Source organism: Neoarius graeffei, chromosome 13 (assembly GCF_027579695.1).
Source record: "Neoarius graeffei isolate fNeoGra1 chromosome 13, fNeoGra1.pri, whole genome shotgun sequence".
Lineage (NCBI taxonomy): Eukaryota > Metazoa > Chordata > Actinopteri > Siluriformes > Ariidae > Neoarius > Neoarius graeffei.
In genome coordinates this window covers 45,223,273-45,230,500 of record NC_083581.1, presented here as the reverse complement: position 1 = coordinate 45,230,500, position 7,228 = coordinate 45,223,273, and positions in this window count along the sequence as shown.

Genomic DNA, 7,228 nt, shown 5'->3' with positions numbered 1-7,228 from the left:
ATATATCAAGTGTTGAAACTGAGAAATTTTATTGCTTTTTTTTTTAAAAATACAGTATATGCTCATTTTGAATTTGATGTCAGCAACACGTTTCAGAAAAGTTGGGACAGGGGCATGTTTACCACTGTGTTGCATCACCTCTACTTTTAACAACACTCTGTAAACGTTTGGGAGCTGAGGAGACCAATTGTTGTAGATCTGAAAGAGAAATGTTGTCCCATTCTTTGCTGATATACAATTTCAGCTGCTCAACAGTTTGGGGTCTCCTTTGTTGTATTTTGCACTTCATAATGCGCCAAACGTTTTAACTGGTAGACAGGTCTGGACTGCAGCAGGCCAGTTTAGCACCCGGACTCTTTTACTACAGAGCCATGCAGTTGTAATATGTGCAGAAAGCAGTTTGTTGTTATCTTGCTGAAAGAAGGAAGGCCTTCCCTGAAAAACATTTAGTCTGGATGGCAGCATATTGCTCTGAAACATGTTTATATCATTCAGCATTAATGATGCCTTCCCAGATGTACAAACTACCCATGTCATGTGCACTACAGTAATGTCCCCTCATACCATCACAGATGCTGCTTTTGAACTGTGCACTGATAACAAGCCGGATGGTCCCTCTCCTCTTTAGCCTGGAGGTCGTGGTGTCCATGATTTCTAAAAAGAATTTCTACTTTTGATTCGTCAGACCTCGGGACAGTTTTCCACTTTGCCTCAGTCCATCATAAAAGAGCTGTGGCCCAGAGAAGGGGGCGGTGTTTCTGGATATTGTTTATATCTGGTTTTAACTTGCATTTGTGGATGCAGGAATGAAGTGTTTTCACAGATGATGGTTTTCTGAAGTGTTCCTGAGCCCATACAGTGATTTCCACTACAGACACATGTCTGCTTTTAATGCAGTGTCTCCTGAGGGCCTGAAGATCACAGGCATCCAGTGTCAGTTTTCAGCCTTGTCTCTTGCATACAGAGATTTCTCCAGATTCTCTGAATCTTTTAATGATATTATGGACCATAGATGATGTGATCCACAAATTCTTTGTGGTTTAACATTGAGGAACATTATTCTTAAATTGTTGCGCTGTTTGCCCATGCAGTCTTTCACAGAGCGTGAACCCCACCCCATCTTTACTTCTGAGAGACTCCGCCTCTCTGGGATCCTTTTTTTATACGCAATCATCTTACTGACCTGTTGCCAATTAACCAAATTATTATTTTTTTTTACCATTATGCAACTTTTTCAGTCTTTTGTTGCCCCTGTCCCAACTTATTTGAAACTTGTTGCTGATATCAAATTCAAAATGAGCATATATTTTTTTCAAAAAACAAAATTTCTCAGTTTCAACATTTGATATGTTGTCTTTGTACTATTTTCAAAGAAATATAGAGTTTCCATGATTTGTAGATTATCTCATTCTGTTTTTATTCATGCTTTACACAGCATCCCAACTTTTTTGGAATTGGGGTTGTACAAACACATTTGATGGAGCAATTATAGGTTTTACAAAAAGTTAAGAACAGTGTTTGCAAATTGTCACAGTCGCTCGCTAGCGTGGAAGTTTCACATGCAATACGTATCTTATGGCATTTTCAATTCACTGCGACAGTTTACTGTGGGTGCCACCGGCAAACAAAGAAATCCTTCCGTGCAACGCGCAGTAGAAACTCTCTCATTGGATATTTGCATCAGCTCCAACATATGTCATGTTGCCTTGACAACCATGCAATATCGTAAACCATATTCAACGGTTATTGTCCATTTGGTAGAGTTACATAATACATGCAGAATAAGCCATATAACAATATTGAATGCTATAAAACCCAAACGAATAAAACACACTAGAAGGGAATAGAATACATTTTTATTCCATCGAAAAAGTGTCCTGTATGTATAATAATTGTTACAAAGGGCTGACCTGTGCCAGAGTACCTATTCTATTAATATTATTATTAGCCAATCAGAGAGTGCCTCCTCCCGCGCAGGCATGTGAAGGACGCCTGCCACTTTAATATTCCAGAAAAAGTTCGGGGTGAGGTCGCCATTTTAGACTGATGAGTCAGCAGTGTTTCTAGGTTTACTTAGTGCCTTGATTTATGCCATTGGTTTCTTGTGTGCATTCAGAAATAACAACCACACACACACACCCCACAAACTAATTAATGTCATTATTGAGTTCTTATTAATAAATCCCCAAGAACCTTATCTTCCACATCTTCAATTGTGCATTCTTACCGATGCCCCTCAGTGGCCACAACTTTCCGCAAAGAACATATCATTCACCAAAACAAATTGGAGGCCCCAGCGAGGATTGAGTGGTCATTGTGGATTTATTGAAGATGTTCCCAGATCAGAGAAGGAGCCCTCCGCCTGCAGATGTGCGTCCCCGCCGTGCAGTGCGGCAGCCAGCCTGGCTGGAGGACTATGCCGTCTCTCTTCCAGCCCTGCAGCGGTCCAACTACCCCCCTCATGATGCAGCTTACTTACCCGGACAACAGCGCTATCATAGCATGGAGGGAGCTTCAGAGAGATACGCCAGGATGACGCCTCTCACACCTCCAGCTCTGGGGGAAGAGCGTGGTGCAGCACAGGTAGCAGGAATTCAGTACTCAGTCTACTTACCTGAACCTGTCGCCCCCCTTTACCAGAGCACACCTGCTGTGCCACGAAGTAAGCCCATCACTGAAGCTGCGCCTGATGTCATGGCTGTTCTGCATAGGATAGTGGAGGATAACCAGAGAATGCAACAACAGATGTTAGACCTGCACAGGCGACTCGACACTAACGCTGCACTGCCACACTCACCGTCTCAACCGCCATCTGCCCCTCCTCCTTCTCTTCATATGCCTGCACCATATCCACAACTGCATCCTATTAAGCAGGAAAGGGAGTGGTCCCAGTCCTTTGGACCGCCACCGCCACCATCTGCTCAACCCAGTGCATACATGTTGCCTCCAGGAGATGACGGTGACTGGCCACTGCCTCCACCTCCCGTAGCAGAGGAAGCGGAGCAGCCAGCCTCTCTGGTAAAGGACTTAATGGAAGAGCTTACAGCATGCCTGAGGGCATTGCACCCAGTTCAGCCGCGCCCAGTGCTGCCTCAACCTCCACCGCCAGTACCCAGGGTACTAACACCAGAGTATTGTCTACCATACACGCCATCAGCGTCAGAGTTTGGTGAGCCAATATCTGCCCCCCAGAGGGAGAGAGTGTATCGTGGGCCCAAGGCAAAAATCCCTCCATTCACCAAAGGAGATCCAAGGGAGTTCGCGAGGCTGAAGGATGCACTGGAGAATCTGCTGCCAAGGGACGCAACAGAGCGCTTTAAGTTCCAGATACTGGTCGATCACCTAAAGTATGAAGACGCTCTGCTCATCGCCGATTCATACACCAACTCCCCTCAGCCCTACACCGATACAATGGCCAGCCTTACAGAGCACTACGGACAGCCACACCAGCTGGCACTCAGGTACATCGCGGACCTGATGGACGCCCAGAGCGTTGCACATGGCGACACTAAAGGTTTCAAGAGGTTCGCACTCCAAGTAAGATCACTGGTGGGCCTACTGAATCAGCTTGGGATGAGTGGACAGACCGAACTCTGTTGTGGCTCACACGTATCCCGGCTCTTGTCTAAGTTGCCCCAGGACATGAGGGCAGAGTTCAAGAGGTTCCTGTACCCACAGCGAGTCACCATACCTACCCTTCTGCACTTCTCTGACTGGCTCAATTACGAGTTGAAGATGCAGCAGTCTATGTGTGACCCTCGGGACCATGATGAGAAGAGCAAGGCAAAGTCTAGGACTGACCGTCGCCAAGACAGCAAGAGTGCCAAAGTCACTAGCATTTTGCACACTACGGATCAGCCTGAAAGTGCCCCAGTAGCAGCTACGCCACCCTCCAATGCCAAGCAGGTGGAGAAAACCTCATATTGCCCCTACTGCAACAACAACCAGCACTTCCTTGATCACTGTGCTAACTTTAAGCTGCTCACTGTGGAACAGAAGACGGCGTGGATCAAGACCAACAGAAGATGCTGGCGTTGTGGCAGACTGCACCAGGCCGCCCAGTGTCGTCTGAAGATGCTGTGCCAAAGGTGTAAAGGCAAACATCTGCATGCCTTACATGATGTGAATGCCAAGTCTGAAACCGAGACAAAGAACCTAGCCTGCTTTGTTAGCACACCCAGTGTCAATGACGTCTTGTACTTGGACAGGCGGTCAGGCTGCAATCAGGTACTCCTGAAAGTGAGTCGAGTGTTACTGCGGAATGGCCCTCACACCCTGGAGACATGTGCCATTCTCGATGATGGTTCAGAGAGGACCATTCTACTCCCAGCAGCTGCCCACAGCCTTAAGCCCACAGGCCAGCCTGAGGACCTGGCCTTGAGGACAGTCCGCCAAGATCTCAGAGTCCTACATGGCACTACCGTGTCGTTCTCCATCTCGCCAGTGGACCAGCCAAAGCAGTCCTTCAAGATACAGCGGGCCTTTACAGCTGAGCAGTTGAGTCTGGCAGAGCATTCATACCCGGTGAAGGCTCTTCAACGAAAGCACAAGCACCTGAGAGGTATCCCGTTCAAGGCTCTAGATGGAGTGCACCCGCTGCTTCTAATTGGGTCCGACCACCCTCACCTCGTCACTCCAGTGGAACCAGTGCGCCTGGGACCACCCGGAACTCCAGCAGCAGTGAAGACGAGGTTAGGCTGGACACTACAAGGGCCAGTTCTGCAGAGGAAGCCACAGCCGTCTGAACAGAGCTGCATGCATCTGTCAACCTTCTCCCCCACTGCTGAGCTCCTGCATAGTGTCGAGAGATTGTGGCAGTTGGATGTTCTCCCTTACAGGAGTGAGAAGCTGGTCACCCGCTCCAGGCAGGATCAGGATGCTATCCACCTGTTGGAAGAGAAGACCACACGCATCGATGTAGATGGTATCCAACGATACGCTGCTCCACTCCTACGGGTGAAGAATATGCCACAGCTGCATGCACCCAAAGAGGCCGTGCTGGCTAACCTCCGCAGCACAGAAAGGCGCCTACTGAAAGACACAGAGCGCGCAGTGGCATACTGTGCAGAGATCGCCAAGCTGGAGACAGCCGGCTACGCAGTCAAGGTGCCAGAAGAGGACCTCAAGAGTGCAGCAGAATCGTGGTACGTGCCGCACCACATGGTGTCCCACAACGGCAAGAACAGGATTGTCTTTAACTGTTCATTCGTGTACAAGGGAGACAACCTGAATGAGCTGCTGCTGCCAGGGCCCACTCTAAGCTCCAGCCTAATTGGTATCCTACGGCGCTTCCGAGAGCATGCCGTTGTAGTCAGCAGCGATATCAAGGGCATGTTTCATCAGGTGAGGCTACTCCCCAAAGACAAGCCCTTGCTTCGCTTTCTGTGGCGCAACCTGGAAACAGAGAAACCACCGAACACCTATGTCTGGCAAGTCTTGCCCTTCAGCACAACATGTAGCCCCTGCTGTGCTACCTTCGCACTGCAGAAGCACGTCCTTGACCACAGCCAGCAAGACGATGATGTTCGGGTGGCCATAGAGAGGTCATTCTATGTGGATAACTGCCTCCAGAGTATTGCCTCTGTGGACGAAGCTCAACAGTTCGTGAACAAGATCACCTCACTGCTGGCTTCTGGAGGATTCGAGCTGCGTCAATGGGCTAGTAACGTCCCTGACTTGATCAGCCACTTGCCAAGGGAAGCCAGGTTGGAGAGCAGCGAGCTATGGCTCAATGAGTCCAGTGCCGACCCGCAGGAGCTAGCTCTAGGGCTCCGTTGGCTCTGCAACTCGGACACCTTGAGGTACAAGTACCGGATGCCAGACCATCCCATACCCACGATGCGGAACATCTACAGAGTCCTGGCCCACTTGTATGATCCCTTGGGATTCATTGTCCCTTTCACAACACGAGCCAAAGTCCTAGTGCAGCACTTGTGGGACAAGCGAAGGGAGTGGGATGATCCCTCACTTCCGGAGGATGTGCTGCAACCCTGGCTAGCATGGGAAGAGGAGCTGCAGCATCTCTCAGAGATCTCCCTACCCCGTTGTTACGTGAGCCGTGAGCTGGACATCTCAAGCTGCCAAAGAGACCTGCATGTCTTTGTCGATGCGTCCGAAAGGGCCTACGGTTCTGTAGCCTACCTGAGAATGAAGAGTCCTGATGGCCATGTGGAGGTGTCCTTCTTGTCTGCAAGATCGCGAGTAGCCCCAAAGAAACAGCTGTCGATGCCCAGGCTCGAGTTGTGTGCTGCACTGACAGCAGCTCAGTTGGCTTCACTTCTGCAGCGAGAGCTCACATTGCCCATCAATGAAGTTGTGCTGTGGACCGATTCCACCACAGTCCTTACCTGGCTCCGTTCTGACTCCTGCCGCTACAAAGTGTTTGTGGGGACGCGGGTAGCCGAGATCCAGGACCTGACTGATGTCCATGTGTGGAGGTATGTGGACTCGGCCAATAACCCAGCTGATGACATCACGCGAGGCAAGACGCTGCTAGAGCTGAGCGGCAACAACAGATGGAGCGAAGGCCCAGGTTTCCTACAGCAGTCGGCTGACTTCTGGCCTACAACACCTGCCACAGCAGAGCTGGAAGACACTGCTGAGCTGCGGAAACCTACAGTCTGCTGCCTCAACACAACTACTCAGAGCTCATTGCCTCCGGCCGCTCGGTTCTCCTCCTTCAAAGACATGGTCGAAACTGTTGTGCGATCCTGCCATGAGGCAGCCACTGACCAGGCCAATGTCTTGGCTGAGGACTACAGGGATGCGGAGCGAGAAGTCCTGAGACAAGCCCAGCAGGAGAGCTTCCCGGAGGAGTTCGACCTACTATGTGCTGGCAAGCCAGTGTCTATGACCAGTCGGCTACGTACTCTAGCCCCAGAGTACGATGACACCGTGTGTCTCATTCGGGTTGGAGGGAGGCTTCGCCGCAGTGACCAGCTGGACCTGGATGCCATCCACCCAGTGGTCCTCGACCCCCAGCATGAAGTCACCCGCCTCATCATTCAAGACACAGACAGGAGACTGCACCACCCTGGATCAGAGCGCTTGTTTGCAGAGCTGCGTCGCAAATACTGGATCCTACAAGGCCGTGAAGCTGTCAAGCGTCATCAGCATGCCTGCACAGATTGCCAGCAGTGGAGAGCTACGCCCTCTGTGCCCAAAATGGTGGACCTCCCACCAGCAAGGCTGCGACTGATGAAGCCCCCATTCTTCTCGACGGGAATGG